Source organism: Pyrgilauda ruficollis, unplaced genomic scaffold (genome assembly GCF_017590135.1).
Source record: "Pyrgilauda ruficollis isolate IOZ18807 unplaced genomic scaffold, ASM1759013v1 scaffold175, whole genome shotgun sequence".
NCBI classification, from domain to species: domain Eukaryota; kingdom Metazoa; phylum Chordata; class Aves; order Passeriformes; family Passeridae; genus Pyrgilauda; species Pyrgilauda ruficollis.
In genome coordinates, this window is record NW_024516431.1 from 378748 (window position 1) to 398078 (window position 19331).

A 19331-nucleotide genomic window follows, 5' to 3' on the forward strand; every position below is an offset into this window, starting at 1 on the left:
AAAATGTAGTAGTGGTTGATCAGGAGTTGATAGTATACCTGGAAGTGGACAGTGAAGTGTGTGATAATACAGCTGCAATGTTGCTAGGGGAGGTGTAATACAACTTCAAGTTTTTAATGCCATAGATCTCATGAAGTCACATTGCTCCTGCTTGGAAGTCCCCTCTCAGAAGCAACTTTGGACATAAAAGTGGTCCCCTCTCAGCAGGTGTGTAAGTAATATTAGATGCCCAGATGCAGGGTTCATGTTTTTAAGTCTTGTTTAAGCCTCTTGCAGCTGAAGGCACATCCTGGCTTTGAATCTGACAACTGGCAAAGCTGACAGTAGAGCAAGGTTGTTTCATTTAAAATTAATCATAAATGAGGCCTTTTTTGGAGAACGAGGATTCATTTTCCAATCCAAAGTTTGGCCATGGTTTGTGTATCTATGGATAAAAAAGGGTTGGGTTCTTCCCACCAACTGTCCATCCCATGAAGTGCATTTCCAGCTTTAAGTCAAATCTGAACTATTTCAGGTCTTTCCCAGAAATCCATTGAAACCTGCCATGAAAGAAAAATCAGACAAGATTCAAAGGCTGAATCCTGATAGGCCCCAGGTTGCTACTGAATTTTGTGTTTGGTGTGTTGTTGGTGACAGTCCATGGCTTACAGCACAGGAAAGTAGATGGGGGTGGGAGTGGGAGGCCATACAAGGGTAATTATTTTTTTGTATGCAAGGGAGGTTGAAAATATTCTTCAAATCATCCAGCTTTTCTTTCTGGGAAGAAAGTGGAAAGAGGAGAATTTGGAAAGCAATGGATTCTCTGCAAAACAGCTTTTTTTAATTACCAAAGTTGGGCAAATTTTTGTTTTCCAAGCATTTTATGAGGAGCAGGAGTGCTAAAACTGTGCAAGTGGTAAACCAGTACAAGACAGCAGTGGTGAAGGCAGAAACTCATTGTATTGCTCCAGCTTTGGAACCACAAAAGCCATCTGCAGAAGTCCTTATGGAGCAGGAAGAGATGGGGGTCACTATTTCCTACAAAATGCAGACACTCAGATGTATTAGTGTGTTGTTGCAGACATATCCAGTTTTCCAGTACTTCTTTGCTACCCTGTACCCCTGATCCACCTCCCTTCTGCCTCCCAGGGAGGTGGACGTGGAATGGAGGCAGCAGCCTCAGTGTGTAATGCAGGCATTGACCTTTCCCACAAACGCTTTTCTCCACAGCCCTCGGGACATCTGCTGGCCCTGGAGAGCCTCGAAACAATGCAGGTTTCCTGGTCCTCTGTGTGGTTTTTCCTCTTATAGGAAAATATATGCTAGAATATTTGTTTTCCAGTGGTTTTTTTCTGCCCAGTGTTAGCATGTGTGAGTGTCTGCAAGGGTGCCTACAAGGCTGGAAAGTCATAGTGAAAATAAGATCATTCAGACAGGGATTTTTAGGGACAAGCTGTCTTGTTTCAAGGGCAATGTCCTGCATGGAGGGAGTCCCTGCACAGCAGGAGTTTGCCCAGCTGTGCTTCTCACATGAGTTGGGTAAGTTTCTCTCACCAGTGGGATTCCTCAGGGTGTTTTTTATTTCTCTTGTTGTTCTCTGCCCTTTTACCATACCCTATCCAATACCACTTGTAATCTGACTTGCTGCAGATCCATTGCCTTCCATCTTTCCCTGAGCTCAATAACTTATTTGGTGAAACCATATCTCCGAGACAGACATCTGTTTTGAAAATGATACTAGCAGAACTATTGCTTTGCTTGTTAGCCTGTGCCCATCATGGTATACCCTGAGTCAGCCTGATTTGAGTGTCATGAGTAATTTTTTACTGCTGTTCATCACATTTTTTAGACCACTTTCCTCTTGTGAAGACATACGTATTCTGTGATCTTGTTGCTTCTTACTGAACTAAGCAAATAAAATGCTTTAAATTGCACTATAAGGCAGATGCTGAAACACATTTGTGGATTGTGGGGTTTTTTTACACACTCTCCATTTTTTTTCAGTAGCTTTTTTTTTTACAAGTGTAAACCAAGACTGGACAAAGTGTTTCAGTATTTTGACTTGCCAAAACTGTGTACAGAGTCAAACCAAGGATAGGATGTTTTTTAACTGTTTTTAACACTCACGGCTTATGAATGGTAACACTTAGCATTCTTTTTAGTATGGTTCCTTCTCCTTACTCAAGTATACTGACTAAATCCTTTCCTTTAAAATATTATTGTCTAAGGTTTGATTAAAGCTGTGAGGAATGTGTGTGAAAGCGCTTCTGGTAAGTCATTGTTCATGAGAGCTGGGAATCATCACTGTTTACATTTTTCAGAATTTTCCCGAAAGGTCTGACATGCAGTATGGAGAACTTTAGTTTCTACAGGAGCCAGCTGAGTCAAGCAGCTGTGGAGAGGAGGGACAGTGTAGAGTTTTGGAGCAGTATTCTCTAAAACTGCAAGAGGGAATATTTTAAAATGCAGACACTTGTCCATGCACTGATGCTCTCTGATACAAGTAACAGGGGTTAAACCCAGCCATGCTGTTTCTTTGTGGCTGCTGTCTCATGGGGCATCCTCTAGCTGGTATTTGATTGACTGGGAGGAAGCAGGATTTCATGTTCACTAGCACAAGCCCATTCATTTGGTAACATTATCTGTGATTCTCTTTGAAATCCCCCAAGCAACTGTTAATAGCTGGGTCCCAGGAAAATGGATCCGACAGGGCAGGCCCATGGGGCGGCCAGTTGCCTAGCACTGGGCTCAGTGTTGTGAAACAGTTGGCTGAACCATCAGACTGGCTCAGCTAAATTAATTAAGTAATTGCACAGCCCTGCAGAGAATATTAGTGAGGAATTTCCGTATTGCAGCTCTTGATTCCCACCTCACAATCCTGTTACCACAAATACAAGGCCTTGGCTGAGCAGGCAGTAATTTGATATTAAATGAGGTTCTTATTAAGCAGATGCAATGAAATAGATGACTAATGCAACATAAAACTCTGCCCTAAATGCTTTTTATTAGCATTCATTAGGATGAACCATAACTGAGTGCAGGGTATTCTTCAGCCAAAGCCTGACCCTTCAGAAGGAGGGTAATTAAGGAGCTAAGAGCTTGGCAGTAGGAACTAGGCCACACATGGCAAGTGTACATCCGCTCACTCTCTCCCTCTTCTGGGAACCTCCTCTGCAAAAGAGGTGGTGAGGAAACTTGGGGGTGACCCACTCTGTCTCATTCTCCAGGTGCTAATTTGACAAATTACAAAGCCATCTTGGAAAGCAAACCATCTGCACAGGCACATGTTGCTCTTTCCTTTGAACTGAGTGTATCAGGCCATGGGAATAATGTTAGGGGTTTTGTTGGTTTATTTTTAGGGGATCATGAAGCCTCATAGGAGAGGTAGTATAAAAGAAGGTAAAAGCTCTGTCTCTTAATTCTGACCAGCTAAAAATTGTGTACAAATGTATGGGATTGTCAAAGCTGGCTCCACCAAGATGGTAGTAGCTATTTTGGTGGCTTCCCTGCAGGAATGCCTCTGTTTCATCAGGGAAATGGATCCTGGAAAAGCCACCCAGAAGTCAGTGGTGTCTCTCTACCAGCCCAGGCTCAACAATAAACTGTAGACTGTGTTACCCAACTTGCTTTTGTCCTGCTTAGGTTTCTCTGGTTTAGGCTTTGTCTCCATTTCTCCTGAGCCTGTGCATTCTGATCAATGAATTAATGAATCACTCAGGATTAAATGCCCAAAACCCTTTAGTCATGAGATTCTCCTTCAATTTGCATTTTTTTTCTCTTGGTTTTCTATCATCTGGCAGGATTCAGCAAACAGTAAAGTGATAATTTTATTAGACTTCCCAATGCTTGGTGTGCATGTGAGTTTGTGGTGGGTGGCTTGTGTCTCTTTTGCAGTGAACTGAGCACTTGTGCCCTCTGTCCTAAGCATGTTCTGGTCCTCTTGGGTTTGAAAACATCCCCAAAGCCTAATTGGTTTGGATGTGATAGAATTTGGCCAGTGCTGAGGCCTTGGCAAAGCTCCCCTGCTAAATAAATGTGGTGATAAGTGACCACTGGAAGCTCTTGTGAGTCATCATGAAGATTCAAGGGTACCCTCTTGTCTAGACTACTCCCTAGCTCTGTGAAGCCAGTCCACAAGCACACATTTGGGTTCCAAAACTGAAGTTTGGGTTTCACCTGCAAAGGGAGATTAGAGGTCTGAGTATATTCCCTTTTTAGAAAAAGAGAAACTAAGGTTTTGAGTCAAGCAAACTGCGCTAACAAGCTGTCATGTCTGCCTGTAACATTGGTTCTTGCAACAACATCCACAAGGCAGCTGTCACTTTGGGGGAGGAAAGGAATGAGAGGGAAGAAATCATTTAGTGGGAGGTGCCATTTTGGTTGGAGTAGAAGCAGCCTACTCTTTTCCCAAACTATGGGAAAGGAAATGTCTTGATTTTTTGAAGATGACAAAAGGCTGCATCTGCAGTGAAGATGTGACAGGAGTTAAGTGAGGTCAAAACAAAACAACCCTCTCAGCAACTTTGGCACATGGAATTGTCCCTGGGCTTTATTTTGCAATTCTGCTGCTCATAAGACACTTGCAGTTGCAGAGACCTGGCAGTGGTGGCTGTCTGCATCCCGACAGCCGGCATGTGAGAACCTGGTGGAGACCTGGCTTTCTCACAGCACTAGTGCTGCTTGGCCTTCCAGCAGTGTGTGTAGGACTGGCTGTGTCTCTCTGGCACTGAAGGTACAGACACTGATCTGGGAACAAAGATATTTGAAACTATTTCCTTTAGGGAAAGGGTTTCTTTTTTTTTTTCTGCTCTAATACACTAATGAAAATCAAACATGACTGTACTTACAGGGGCAGCTCGGAGTGTACACAAAGATCTGAAGGTAGGTGTGAGAGGGGCAATGAACCAAATCCAAGCATGCAAAACTAAATCTTCAGGGGTAAATTACTAAACTCATACAGTATGCTGGCTGCAAGGGTTTTCTTGGACTGCAGTAGTCTTAGTTCTGGCAGATGCATGGAGCAGTTCAAGCATTTCCTTTTTATTCCCTTTCAGCAGTTGTACTTCAAGCCCTGACTTTATCAAATCTCCTAGTACCACTGTTGTCTTTGGATAAAATAAACAAGTTTTATCCAGTGCAAGGTGTTTGATATTAGATATTCTTGTTTGAGCTGTGTTGGTTGACTCCTTGTTGGGGACAGTTGTCTTCATTTGGACCATACAACCCATAATCAATATAACTCTCATAATCAAGAGCTACATGAAACCACTGAGCCTTTCCAAAGGGAAAGGAGAATAAAAGTAGCAGATGAACCTGGAAGGATAATCTTGGAAAACAAATAGGGAAAAGTATTTCTTAAGCTGTGAAACTTTTATAGGTGGTGAGCATCCCTAGGAAACTTTGCCATATGGTTACTATCTTATAGTTAAAGTGAGGAACATTTTAATTTCACATTCAGTTGTGTGCAAATCTCTGTGAAGATTTAGACAGATTGCTTGATTTTACCAGCCTGAGGCCTCTGATTTCCTGTCATCCTCATTTTCATTGCTTAAAAAATGTATTGATCTCAAAGCAGCCATGGACAGTTTCAAGTGTTATCACAGCAAATAACACAGAGCAGAAATATATTTGGGAAACCCCATGGCTATATTTCCCATTACAAACTTGTGTGATATGTTTAATTTGATCCAGAGCTGAAAGACTCCTTATCAAACTTTAAAATAAATAAATTTTAAAAATACCATCTTTCTGGCATCAGTACTCCAGAGCAAGAGGTTAAAGTTTATTTTCCCCAGTTATTCATGCCAACAAATATTTGACTTCTGAAAGTTCATAGAGAGTGAAAACCAAAGGGTCAGGATCCTATCTGAACTGAATTCTGTCTTAAAGGTGGATGATTATCCATGGAAATAAGCTTGTGGTATTTTCCTAGCTCCTAAAATAATAATAATAAAAAAATCTTAAATTCAACATTAATATGCTTTTTAATATTTCTCCTTTTGCATGTGATTTCTCTGCTGCCTTTCTCCTTGATACCACTCCTAAAGCTTTATCCTCATCTATGACACTGGTGCTAAAATATTGAGGCAGCAAAACTGGACAACCTTTGGTTTTCTGCTTCCAAGTGCTCTCTGTGGGTAGTATAGCCTGTGGCATTCCCTGTTTGGATAGCTGTTAAATCATATTACTGTCTATCCCCTGGCATTGTAGCAGTAACCTGGCACAGCAACTATTTCAGTGCTATTTCCCTCTGCTACCTGGCACCAGCCATACAACATTTTATATACTGAATTATTTATGGACTCATAATTATTTAGTGTCGATATGTCAATGTTACAATGCCCCTGTTGGCCATAAAGGAGCAAAATCTTTCTTTAATTAAAATTACATGGTCTGTGTCAACTTTCCTTGGACCTAACATTTTAAAACTGAGTTGGGAGTTTGAATTCCATCCTACCAAATACCTGTGTTTTAAGCAAAGACTAAATACAGAGCTTTCTTTCAGTGAGGCTGGTCTTGGAAGCCAATAATTTTATGTGTTTTAGGGAAGTTTATGTTATACTGTGGAGTTTACAATGGACTTCATTGAACTGAAGACCACAGTGGCAGTATTTTTATTATAAGTAACTTCTAAGAAGGAGGAAGCAGTGTATAATTCAGACTGACAGTGCTCCTGTCTAAAGACAAAAGCTTAAGATGCGTCGATGGTTTGAAAATCTGCTGAATATTGAGGGCAAACTGGTAATGAAGATAATTAATTGGTTTTTTAAAATAATGCACAGCTGTCTTTTTTGAAAAAATATTGTATCATTTTGCATTGTAGAAATACACTGAACGCCCACATAATTTAAATACACGACCACCCTGCAAGTTCCATGAGCCATACTCAGTCCTGGCATAAGCGGGTGCAAATCCCTGTGGGAATTGCTCCCGCTTATGCCAAAGCTAAATATGATTCAGTGTTGTTTTCCCTTCTCCCTGAGAGCTGGATGGTATGGAGATCCACTTTATACTGTGCTGTTCTTGGAGGTATTACCTTTTTTCCACACACAGAGCAATTCTATACTTGATGTTGAACTGACTTTTGCTACAATTTTCAGGAGAAAAACAAAAAAGACTCCTGAACACAGTATACAAAGGCAGTTGTTAAGTATTTAAGGTTATGATAACCAGAAAGCAAACTTCATCATTTTCTAAGTCAATTCTGCCATGGAAACAGCACTGGCCCTTTGTAGAGAGGGACAAGAATAGAGCAACCATTAGATATTTATCAAGTCTGCTCCCTTCATGACATGCTTTCATCTGATACACATCGTGATGCACAGCCTTCATCTGGTGCTTAAAGAAGTAATTAATTCTGTATTTGTTCAGGATCTTTGCTTTATTCAAGGTGTGAGGCTGCCACTCTCACTTCAAGCTGGCTTTTATTTCTTCAGTGGTCTCATCTGATATGGGGGAAAAAAATTTTGTAAGAAACTTTTAATGTGCTCCCTGCTTGTTCCATACAGCTCCCCCAGTAACCTTTTTCTTCCTATCTTGTAATACCTGCAGGTTAATTAACACCTTTAGATTTATTTTCAAATCCAGAGGCCTTCTTTCCAGATGGAGAAAAAGACATCTCAGAATGGATAAGAATCTTTGGGAGATGGCTCTTCTGAAGGGGAATACTTTTATTAGCTTTATTTTAAAACAAATCCTCTACCTGCTCCAGGTTAACCTCTTGCTGTACACGTGTGATGTGTGCAGCCCCACAGAGCCCAGAGGTGGCACAGAGCAGTGTAGAAGGTACAGGGAAGATGATTGCAGAACATCTTGAACAGCTTAGGCTCACTCCGATCAGCCACAGTGAACCAACATGTGCATGCCAGGCAGAGGGATAGCCTTGGACCTTTTAATTTCTAGAACTTGGTTTTAAACATTTGACTGAGATGGAAATCAGGCAAGAATTACATATGATGTATTCTGTGAGGAACAGCTAGCGTCAGGAGAAGCCTTGTTCTTTCCAAACATTGAGAAACAAGAATCTCTATTGAGCACAGAGACAATGAAAGGCAAAAAACACATCAAACAAGTACCCAAAGTTTATAAAATAGGCACGTAGTCATGACCTTCCTCCAGTTGCACAGGCATGTGCACGCACACATCAGCCTTTGACTCCAACAGGAGTTGCTCACATGTGTCTTGGGACAGATCTTGTCCCTAAACTGATTTATGGCCAAAGGAAACTTGGGCTCTGATTCAGGTTCAAATCAGGTTCAGCGTGGAAAATCTTGAACTTGGAGTCAGACCCTAAAGCAGCACTTTAGAGAGGCAAACAGACAGGCCAGACCAGCTTTTCTCCCTCGCTGAAGCTCTCTAGCCTTGTTCTAAGGTCTAGCATGCCCTTCTGCCTCCCTCCTCACTGAATCACAATTATTTTTAAAGGGATCTTTATTCTACCCAGGAGAATATAGCACAGGCAGTTGGCTAGCAATGGTGCCTTGGAGTTCAGCCACCTGGGGCAAGTGTGAGACTGCACATGCAGGGAAGAGGAGAAAGCAGCAAGTGACAGAGAGACCCTTTTGCTGCAAGAGCCTGGGAGAGTCAAACCAGAGACTCCCAGAGGCTCAAATCTCATCTGCTTAAAGGGGCCAGTACCATGATGTTTAAACTAAACAGACTGCTGTCGCTGTTTAGTTTGGGGTTTCTTTGTTTATTTTATTTTGCTATTTTTAACACAAGTAGATGTCATTATGCACTTATTTCTGTATTGTCTCTTGCTGACAGTGAGGAATGGATGTCTGTGATGATTGTGCATGACTGGGCAAAGATGACCTTTGACATTTTATTCCCAAACAGTGGTGAACTGTCATTTTCCTGACAAAACAGGGAAGGTACTTAAATTAGATTTATCTGCTTCTCTTCCTATGGCATGTTGCTTGCTCTTGGTGAAAACTTCTAAGTAACCAAATTAAAATGCAGTATGCTGTTACAACTAAGAACATTCACTTAAAATTCACTCTACGGTAAATCCCAGCCCAATCAGGGCTAGACCAACCAAATTACTGCAAGCAGTTCATCCCACTGCCTCTCAATAAGAAGTACCAGGCATCCCAAACCTGCATTTACAGAGTTTCACTTGTGTTTCAGAGCCCACCTTGCTTCAGCACAGCTGCCAGGCTGATGTACCCAGCAGGGTGTTGGCAAACACCCTCATTTTGGATAACATATTTTCATATTTATTGAGCAAAATCTTATAAGGCTTCTATTTAACTGTTTGTTGGAGCTTTGTTTGTTTTGATTTGAATTGGTTTTGGTTTTTTGGATTTTTTTTTTTTTGGTTTTGGGGTTTTTTTTTGTTTTGTTTTTGGTGGTTGTTTTTTTTTTTGTTGTTGTTGTTTTGGTGTTTTGTGGTTTTTGGTTTTTTGGTTTTTTTTTGTGGGTTGTTTTGTTTTGTTTTTTACTTCTCCTCATAAACACTGTGTAGGCAGGAAAACATTTTTGGGAAGGCAACCAAAAAGTCCTTTCTTTTCAACAGATTTGGATTCTCACCAAATTCAGAGGTGTAGCTCATTTTGGAACAGATCCCTCCTGTGCTTCTCAATGCAGGTAGAATCAGACTCTCTTGATTTCCAAACACTTGCATCCCTCAAAACTGACCTGTTTTCAGAGATGACAACCACCTGTAATACCTATTTGACAGCAGGTCTTGAAGGATTTCTTATAGCCAAGTTGCTTTTCCCAGCTCCTACCAATGCCATGGAGCCAAATAATTGTTAAATATCACTCTAACATAGTTGTGTTTTTTTAAAGTTTCTCAGTTCATCTGTGAAAAGTATGTGAGCAGCATGACTAAATATTACTTCCAAATTTTCCATGTTCCTGTCATGTCACAGAGGCATTTGACATCAACTCCTTTGTTGGGTTTGTGTGTCTCTATACCCTTATTTTAGCTAAAATCTGATCACAACCTATTATGCAGGAATGTATTCAAGTGTCTCCTAAATAGGAAGAATTTTTTTCTTGCACATCTTACTCTGTACTTTCTCAATTTCAAAGGGTAGGTGACCATTAAAAATTTTGAAATTACTTTACTTTTGCTTCCTGTTCTTTCACTAAGTTGTTCTTTTTTGGTTTTGTTTTTCTTTTATTTCCCCTCTGCTCACTCTGCACATAAAGCCCAAAAGTTTAATGAGGAAAATCAAGTGTATAAGTTTGTAGTCTGTGCAATAGATAGCACCATTGTAATCTGTCCCAAGAAAGAATTACTTATTGCTGTGTTTCTGCAGGCCCTGCCCTGCTCATTTTCCTCTGCCAGGAACTAACATAGCTGTTCTTCTTGCTGTGTCCTGGCTTGGACCGGAGTTGTAAGCTTTTTGCAATTTCTCTTGAGCAAATTACTTTCACAGTTTTATAAATGACTCTGTATATCAACCCTGAATGCTTGCTGTCATGAAGAAAGTTAAAGATACTAGATCAGGGAAGAAAGGTGAATCCAAGTTAATATGAAAAATTTCCCATGAATACGTGATAGTTTGAAAATGTGCTTGTTTCTTGTTGATTTTCTGCCTGGCCTCATTATTCCCACCACATTCCCTTTATCTCTTTCCTGTTTTGAGCATTGCTTGTTGCATCCTTTTGAGTCAACACCACAGGTTTTTGAAGAACAAAATGGTGAGTTAACTCAGTACTTTTTGTACATTTAGAGAAATGCCAGGCATCACAGTTTCCAAATAAATTTTTTAGACTCGCAGGCCAGCTGACTTTACTGACTTTACAATGTCTAGAGGTGATAGAGTCAGGGGAAAGCTTGTTATCCCCTTAATTAAGGCATGGACCTTTCTTCAGGGAGATGCTGCCAGAATGGTGCTAATGAGAGCCAATTATGTGGAATTGAGTCGTGGTGCTGGCATCCACCCATCATGAATGATGACAGATACATCAACCTGTTTTATTTTAGCCATTAACAGGAAGAGAACCTTTAAATAGCCCTATAGTAGCAATTAAAACTATTGCCTAAATCAAAATAAATTGCCCAAGTGTTTATTTATACAGCTGGAATACTTTGTGTCAGTGCTGCACAGCCATGTAACTAGCAAACTTTAATCGATGGGTTAGTGGGAATGACTTGGTAAAAATAGTAGGAAAAAGTCGAGTTGTAGAGTAGCACAGGACCATTAATTTCATTGGGTCAAGCAGCCAGTGTCTTCAACTGAAACTGTTTTAACTTCACTGGGTTTAGTTCTTGGTGTCTTCAGCTGAAAACCATTTGTGTACTGTAATGATCTTGTTCATTATCCTGGGGTCTTGTCTCTAGGCTGCCTTGTACTGCTGTGGTTGGATTCACCTAAAAGCAGAGTTCTGCCAAGGCTGATGTTGTCTAAAAATGTAAGAAGGTGTTATCCTTAAGCCAAAGTGCTTGCAGTCCAAATATTTGGCATGGAAATGAGAGGGGAAGAGTCCTTCTGCACGTAATACCCAGCTAGAAGCAGGGCTGGGGTGAAAGCTGTAACCTCTGTGTGTAAGCTGTAACCTCCATGTGTAATTCCTGTGTCCTATGTGCTTGCACAGTCAGCTTCTAACACTGTGTACTGACTTTTTCTTGAGAGCTACTGCAAGGAAAGCCAAGTGTTCAAATAAAAATGGCTCATTCCCATTTAAGAGCTAGGGGAAGAGAAGAAAAGAAGCACTAGGCATTTGCAGCTGACCCAAGGGAAGTTCTGGGCAACATGGAGAAAAGAGACCTTGGAGCTTGTTCTAGACCTTACTGCAAGATATCGTCTAAGAGAGGATGTGCTGAAATCTTCTGGTAGCTGCCCACATGTGGTGCAAAGCTGTCTCAGCCTGACAGCATGCCCAGAAAAGTGTGTAGATGCAAAGACAGGAGCTCCTGGCAGCACTTTGAGTCTTAAATAATTAACCAGGGCGCCACTTTGCCTGAGCAGTGTAAAGGGGCTGGACCTGTGAACTACTTCAGAAAGGAGAAGAGGTTTTCAAAAGCACTAAGGGGCATTTAAGCTGTTACCTGTCAGCAACACCTTTGAAAAATCTCTCTTAACTGAACCCTAACTTCCCAAAAGCACAAGGTGATTTTCAGTTTGGAATCCGCCCCCTGTTCAGCAGCAAAGAGTGTTTGCTAAAAAGCCACCCAGTATTCCAGGCATGATGCTGCAGCCTCTCAGCTCAATGAATAATGTTTAATAGTGTGAATTTAATTATTTAGACTTTGAGGGCCCCACAAAGCTCCAAGTTCATAGACAAAACCTCCCAAAGTACCCAGTGAAAGTGCAAAACCAGAATCATCTTTGCATTCAGTGCACCCCTGAAATTTACTGGCTGTTTATATTGCTAGCTGCTACTACTAAGAGAAGTCCTATAAATAACAATATGTGAGTTTTAGGAAGAAAAGCATTGTGTAGATAACAATCCATTTGTAGCCTAGAGGCTATGTGAGATCTCTGCTTGCTATTTCTTCCTGTGTTTATCCAGGAGGAACTACCTCTGAGAGCTGGGTAACAGAAGGTGGGGTATTTCTCACTAATGTTAAGGTGAAGGATGGTTAAATTTTTTTCTTACACAGATAAGGCTAAATGTAAATAAATTTTATGTAAATAGATAATGAATGTAAATAAATCATCCAAGCCAGCAAACTTCAGTCCTAAAACCCTGAAGATTATTTGTGCCATTTTGGAGGAATACAGCAGAGAGACACCAATTTGTCCATATACAGTGGATCCTTTACTCCAGCAGCTCACATACTTCCCTGAAATAGTCCCATGTGGTTTTCATTATACTTGTGTTACTTCTGATTAAAGACTCGCTTGTCAACGTGACCAGGCCACCTCAAACAGATCTTATTGTATTTTTTTTTCTGGTAAGAGAGGCAGCCAAGGGAGAAAAAAAAAAAAAATGATACAGAGGAATATTATGGGTTTTTTGAGTTTTTTTATACTGCACCTTCGAGAAGAGAGACCAGAGTAAAAACGACAACTTGAAGTTAAAATACAGATGGAAAATTAAAGGATTCTCTACTGAATTCACCTATTTTTAACTGCTTTTTAAAAACCCACCATGAAGTCCATGTTCTTGTTTGCTCCCTTGGTTCACTATTCAGTCTTTTTTTAGTGGTACTTCATTCATCTCCATTTCTCAAACCACAATTTTTAATTTTTTTTTTTAATCAGGCACAAAATACTTTTTTTAGCCTTCTTAGCAGAACTATTAGTGATGTGAGTTTTTGTACTTCTGATGCTCTCAGGATCTACAAGCATGATCTCAGTGAACACTGAAGTGTTCACTGAAGGGGCAGTCATGCAATGAGTGCATGCCTGTATTTCCACAATATTTCTTCTGGGGCTTAGCTGGTTCACTTTGCACTGAGGTTTAGTTGCAGACATTTCCAGCTGTTTCCCAGGGTTATTCTCCATTAATGGGTTTTTATGTAGAAAAGTTGCTCAGAAACATTTTTTCAATAAAACAGCTCCCTTTAACCACAAACATGTAATACAATGGCTTACAAGAGCTAAGCCAAAGAGTGTGTTTATCCCTTTTCTTTCACGTGCTTCCAGTGATCTCCTGCCTCATTCCAGATTCTTGTTTGTTTGTGGAAATGGGTTCAAGGAATTTGACTTGCCTATAAGACTGTTGTGACTACAGTCATAGGCCACCTTTTGATTTTTCAGATCCAGTATCAGACAGCTTTTCACCGCTTGAAGTACTGAAGACAGAGATCAAACCCTGCCAAGTGCTAATAGCAGAAATGACTGCTCAAAAGGGCAGGGGCATCTTTTACATCCCTACAGCCATGCAATCAGTTTTGACTGATGGGGAGAGGAGGGGTGTGCAAATGGAAACAAAACACTATTGACCCTAATTCACCTGCTGGCTTCATCACAGTGTATGGAGCACCTGCAAAGCTGCCTGCTAAGTTCTGGCTATGTATTCTCCCTTTTTGTGCAGTTGGCAGAGAGTTGGGCAGTCCTCAGCAGGAAATCTTTGTTGGAAACTGCCCTGATGCTGTGGATAGTCACTCAGCAGCACGAAATGAAGAGTTGACTGGCCATAGGTGTTTTGGCCTCTGTATCACATGCACATGATGGAACTGGAGGGTTCCAACATGTAGGGGATACTCTGCCTCTAAATGTTGAGCAACCACTAACAAGTCATCACACACTGGCCTGTCTTGTTTCCTCCTGCTGCTGAAATAGGAGTGATTATTACAGTCCAGGCTCAGGACCCACACAGAGCCTGGGAAGCTGGATGTTGAATGTCTTTGCAGCCCAACTCCTATTTTAAGTAACTTCCTTTTTATAGCATTATTTCCAGGTGGGAGGATGTATTTCTGTGCATCAAGTGTCCTGTTTTTCTTCCTTGAGAGGAGTTTTAAATAGCATGCAAGAATTGTCAGGGGGTAGGTCTTTTAACTATTTAGAAGGGGTTTTTTTACATAACTTGCAGAATTTGTGACCTTGGTGCACCTGGTGGGGCAATAGGCTCCACCAGGAGCTGGGTAGGGACACTTGGTCGCAGCCCCATTGTGGTCCCCCAGACCCTTTGTCTCACCTTGTTCTCATGCCACAAACTCATGCTTTCCCTAGCTGGAGGGAGTTGCCTTCAAGGGTATTCTCATGGGTGCAGTCAAGCAAACCTGAGCAGGAAGCTGGGCCCCTGTACCTTCCTATGAGGGTAATAGTACTCTCTACCCTATCTCTTGTTTTCAAAACATTAAAAAGGACTGAGAGTTTACAAGAGCTATGCTAAGGCAAAAGAGAATCCGTATGGTTGGATTAAATCCTCTCTTTCTCCCCATTGGAAAGGAAAACTTGCAGTGTGTTATTTCGCCTTAGACTTCAATATTGTCAGGTCTTTACATAGAAGAAAAGCGGAAACGGAAAATAGGCTGGGCTCTGGTTTTGGCCTGATAGGAGTGGCTCTGATACAGACCATATTATCTCCCTCAGGTTGTTGAGATGATGGTGTCATTTGACTTGGATATATGCTGTGTCTCACTGTTGCCTACGTCAGTCCATCCATCTCTTAATCACCACCACCTTTTCTGTCTTGGAATTACTTTTATCTAATGACACTGTCAGCCAAAGTTCATCCCTTATTCTGTCATGTACGCCCTGAGGCCTTTCACAAACAGGCAAGTAATGTCTTTTGTCTTTCTCTCTGTTTTCACTGTTACCCAAATCTGCCTTTTCTTTTTTCCATTTCACTGCAGATGTGCAGATAAGCAGCAGAGTTGTTTAAGAAAGTCTGCTTTGCTCCAGTTATTGGCTACTTTGGACAGTGTCCTTATTATTTAGTCTCCTTTTCAAGATATATTCCACACTGCATCCCGGTCCAATTGTTGATTTAATCGTTGAGGAGTTTTTAAAATTTTTTTTGACTGGTGGTTTTTTTTGGACAAACATTTCCTTTTTCAGCTTTCAACAAAGATGTCATAGGTATTTCATGGAATCATGGAACTGTCTAATGTTTTGGATTGGAAGTGACCTTAAAGATCATCTAAACCTCTAACCCTAAATATCATTTCAACCTCTGCTATGGGCAGAGATTTCTGTGTATCTCTATGTTTTCAGCAGTGTGTGGGTTACCTATTTGACTAGCTATACCTCAACCCAAAAGTCGTAACTTTTATACAAACTTAATTTGTGAAGTCAGCATGGAAAGCAGCCCTGAACTTGGTCTTTGCTGAGGAACAGATTCTCATGGTTGCCTTTTCTTTTTTTGCCAAAGACAACCACACAATCTATGCCTGCCATAGGTTTCCCCCCTCTCCCCCTCTCTTTTCAGCTCCACAGTGAGACTTTTGTGAGCGAAAAACTTCTGGTAAGAGTAGCTCAGCTGAACATTTTAATGAGGAATGTTGTTTCTCCTGACAAGTACTAATGAAGCAGATTAAGCATGATTAGTTGCCAGAAAAGCACTGGAGATAGTGGTAGTCCTTTGCACAGGTGGCACATCAGAAGACCTCATCTGCCAAACAAAGTAGGTTACATACTGCTGCAGACCTACAGAGCTGGAGGTTGGTTCTTCATGGGGCATTACAGAGCTAAAGTTGTATGTCATTTATTTGGGATGTGGTCTTGAGTAAATTTGTTTTGGTAGAGTAGAGAAGCTGATTATATGCTTTGCATTTGGTATGCAGGCAATGTATTTATTGTGCACATGTGAATTGTGGCAAACAGGAACACTGGGTATCTTTGCATTAGTTGTCACTACTTGTCTTTGAACTACAGGTTCATAAATTGGTGCAGAAAAAGTCCTAGTATGTGTGGGTGTCTGGAGGTCATAAAGCAGCTTTTCTATTCTTGAATGCACCCTCTTCTTAGCATCTTTTTGCAGCGTGCTGAGGAAATACTTGACACTGTTCTCTAATGTTCTTGTCAGTACTACCTGTTAGGATGGGGGAAGAGAAATTAGCTGCAAGCCCAAGAGCCATGTGTTTGAAACCCTTTCATTTTGCATCTTCTGAACGACCTGCTGACCCTACATGCCCTGGCAAGCTGGTCTTCCATGAGACCCAGGTGACAATCATAATCAGCTGGAAAGTTCAGAGAAAGGGCAATTCTGGCTTTGAAGTAGGACCTAAGTGGGACAAGGACACAGAAGTATCCCTCCTGGAGAGCTGAGCTAAGATCACCATGTACCTATGAGGTGGGCAGCCACCCTCTCCCCTCTCTTCCCTCCCTAGACTGTGAAGAAGAGGGTGATGGCAGCTTTGGGAGCTTTCATCCCCCAACTTTTGGCCACACATGGCAAGCCAGACTTGCTTGTGAGCAAGGCCATGAGGAAGACTCCTGTCTCCTGCCTTTTATGAGATGTGGAGGTGGGAGCTCTCAGTGCCTGCTTTGCATCTACAGGGCTTCTCCATCCTATTGGACACATAATGGCCCCAGTCCCTGGGGTTCTGCATGGGAAGGGAAATGGTTCCTGGCAATTGCTGCCTTGCCCTGGTGAAGGGTGTGGACAGCCCATCACTGGGCACTGGCTGCAGAGAAGATGCTTTCTCCCTCTGGCCAGCTCTACATGCCTCCATATGGTAAGGCTGTGGGGATACCATGCCCAGGATACTGTGAGTGCTTTAATCAGACCCCAGGCAGTGGGGTGATGGTGAGAAGGTCTTCTGTATCCACGTGGACATTGTTGGCTTTGATTTAATGTCTGTGAAGATGGGTCAGGTCCTGGGTGCACTGTGATGTTGATATGGATTGTGTCTTGCAGCAGAGACATTTCATATGATTTTATTCATATGAAGGTCTCAGTGCTGTGTGTAGAAACTCTCTTCTTTCCTTTGCAGCTATGAAAACAGATGGAGGAATAAAATACTACCAACCAAATTTTGCAGTTCAAAATATCTTTAATCCAGGACACTATATTAAAAAAAAATTATATTCTTAATTTAGGCTATTTCTCTTGGGAAGGGAAAGATGAAGGTTTTATTGTGGATTTTCCATTTTTAGGTATGAGGAATTAAAATAACAATATAGAAACTTTCTAGAAAGAATAGGGAAGAAGATTGTAACTGGAAAATGCCAATTGCTGAACCAGGACAGGGGATATGGGAGATATCCCATATAGTAGTCTGACTATTTCTTTGAAGTCTGACACATATCTATGACAAAGAATGATCACAGGAAAATATTTCAATTGTATAAAAGTAACCATGCAAGAAAATAAATGTAGCAGACAAGACTTATTGCTTGGAATATGGAAGAAACTGCCAAAGTCATAGAGCAAAGAAAGGTATATGAATTCTGCAGGGGCTGAAAAATTCTTTTATGGTAGCATTATTAAGCTTTTGGTAGGTTCATATTTCCTGAGTGTGCCTGTGCAGGTCCTGTGGGTGATGTGTTTTATCTTTTGAGCTGGGAAGAGAGGAGTTTTCTTGTCCTGCAAAACTGAGATTTCAGAACATGTTCCTTTTCTACCCAGGGAAAAAAACTAACTTTTCCACATGCTTTGTTGAGAATTAAATAAAAGAGAGATGGAGATAGAGAGAAAAGAGATAAATGCTCTCAAATATTATGTCTTCCCCACCAGCCCTTTGTAAAGACTGCCAACAATACTACAAGAACACCTTGTACTTGCAGGGTCTCAAGCCTGCCCCTTCCCTGCCTTTCTTCCACCATTCATGGGAATACCTCAAAATGCTGCTTGATTCTTCCACAGCAAGTTCATTGAGGTGGAGCTTAAAGACAGCCCTTCTGTCCCTTGCTAGTGCCCAAAACCTTGACTCTTATCTTCTGACTTTATCTTCTTGCTGTTTTCCTTCTGGAAATAAGACTGGTTTGCTGCCAAAATTGATTTCATACTGCTACTCAGATGCACAAATCTTAAGATTTCAATCATTTGCCTTTTTTCTTAAAAAAAAATTAAAAATCATTTTCTAAAATAAATATTTGGACCTGTGTACATTTTTTTTCTCTTTCTGATGTTTCCCTCTGCACCTTTTCTTCAGTGCCCCATATGAAAAGAGGATATTTCAAATGTGTGTGGTCCACTTTGAGCAAGAGTAGTTATTTAGTTGAAGGAGTCAAGGATAGGTCATAAATTAATTCTTGCAATTTAGATGTGATTTATACATTTTATACCTCTTGAGCCAAGCTTGCTTTTGTGCAGTGTAGCAATACACAACAAAACAACCACCTTCTTTCCTCTTTTTTGAGTGCTGAATCTCACTGTCTGGTGGCCAAGTGCAAAAACCAATCTAAGTCATTGGGAAGACCTGTGGAAAGTACTTTTTTGGATCAAGAGCCACCAGTCTGGTGGTTGCATTGGTTCTGGTGACATCTTATCATTCTTTGGTTTCTTCCAAGCTTTTACTATGACCTTGCTGCTCTGTTCTTATTTCTCAGAGCTGTGGGCTTTTTACAATCACAGAGGGTCTTCTGTGCAGGTGGACGAGTGTGTGATCACAGGCTGGCCACCAGAGAACATCTCTGGAGTTTTTGCCTGTGATCCCAAGGGTTTTTCTTCTCGTGTCACTGTTGTCTTATCTCCTTGAGTTATCTTTTTTTTATGTACAGTTTTGGGGTTGTGTTTGGTTGGGGGTTTTTTGGGTTTTTTTGTTTTGTTTTTTTTTTTTTTTTGGTTTTTTTTGTTTTTTTTTTTTTTTGTTTGCTTGCTTGCTTTTTTGGGGTTTGTTTGTTTGTTTTGTTTGGGGCTTTTTTTTGTTTTGGTTTGGGTTTTTTTTTGTTTTTTTTTTTTTCTTCAGGAAATACTGGAAGTGGTAAAGATCCACAATTTTGTTACCAGCTATTTGAATTTCACTACAGGCTAGTGTGCAGAATGTTTTAAAGAGGCACTGCTTTCTGTAACCTTGCAACCTGCTTATCCCACTTTAGATCCTGTTACATGACCCTGCT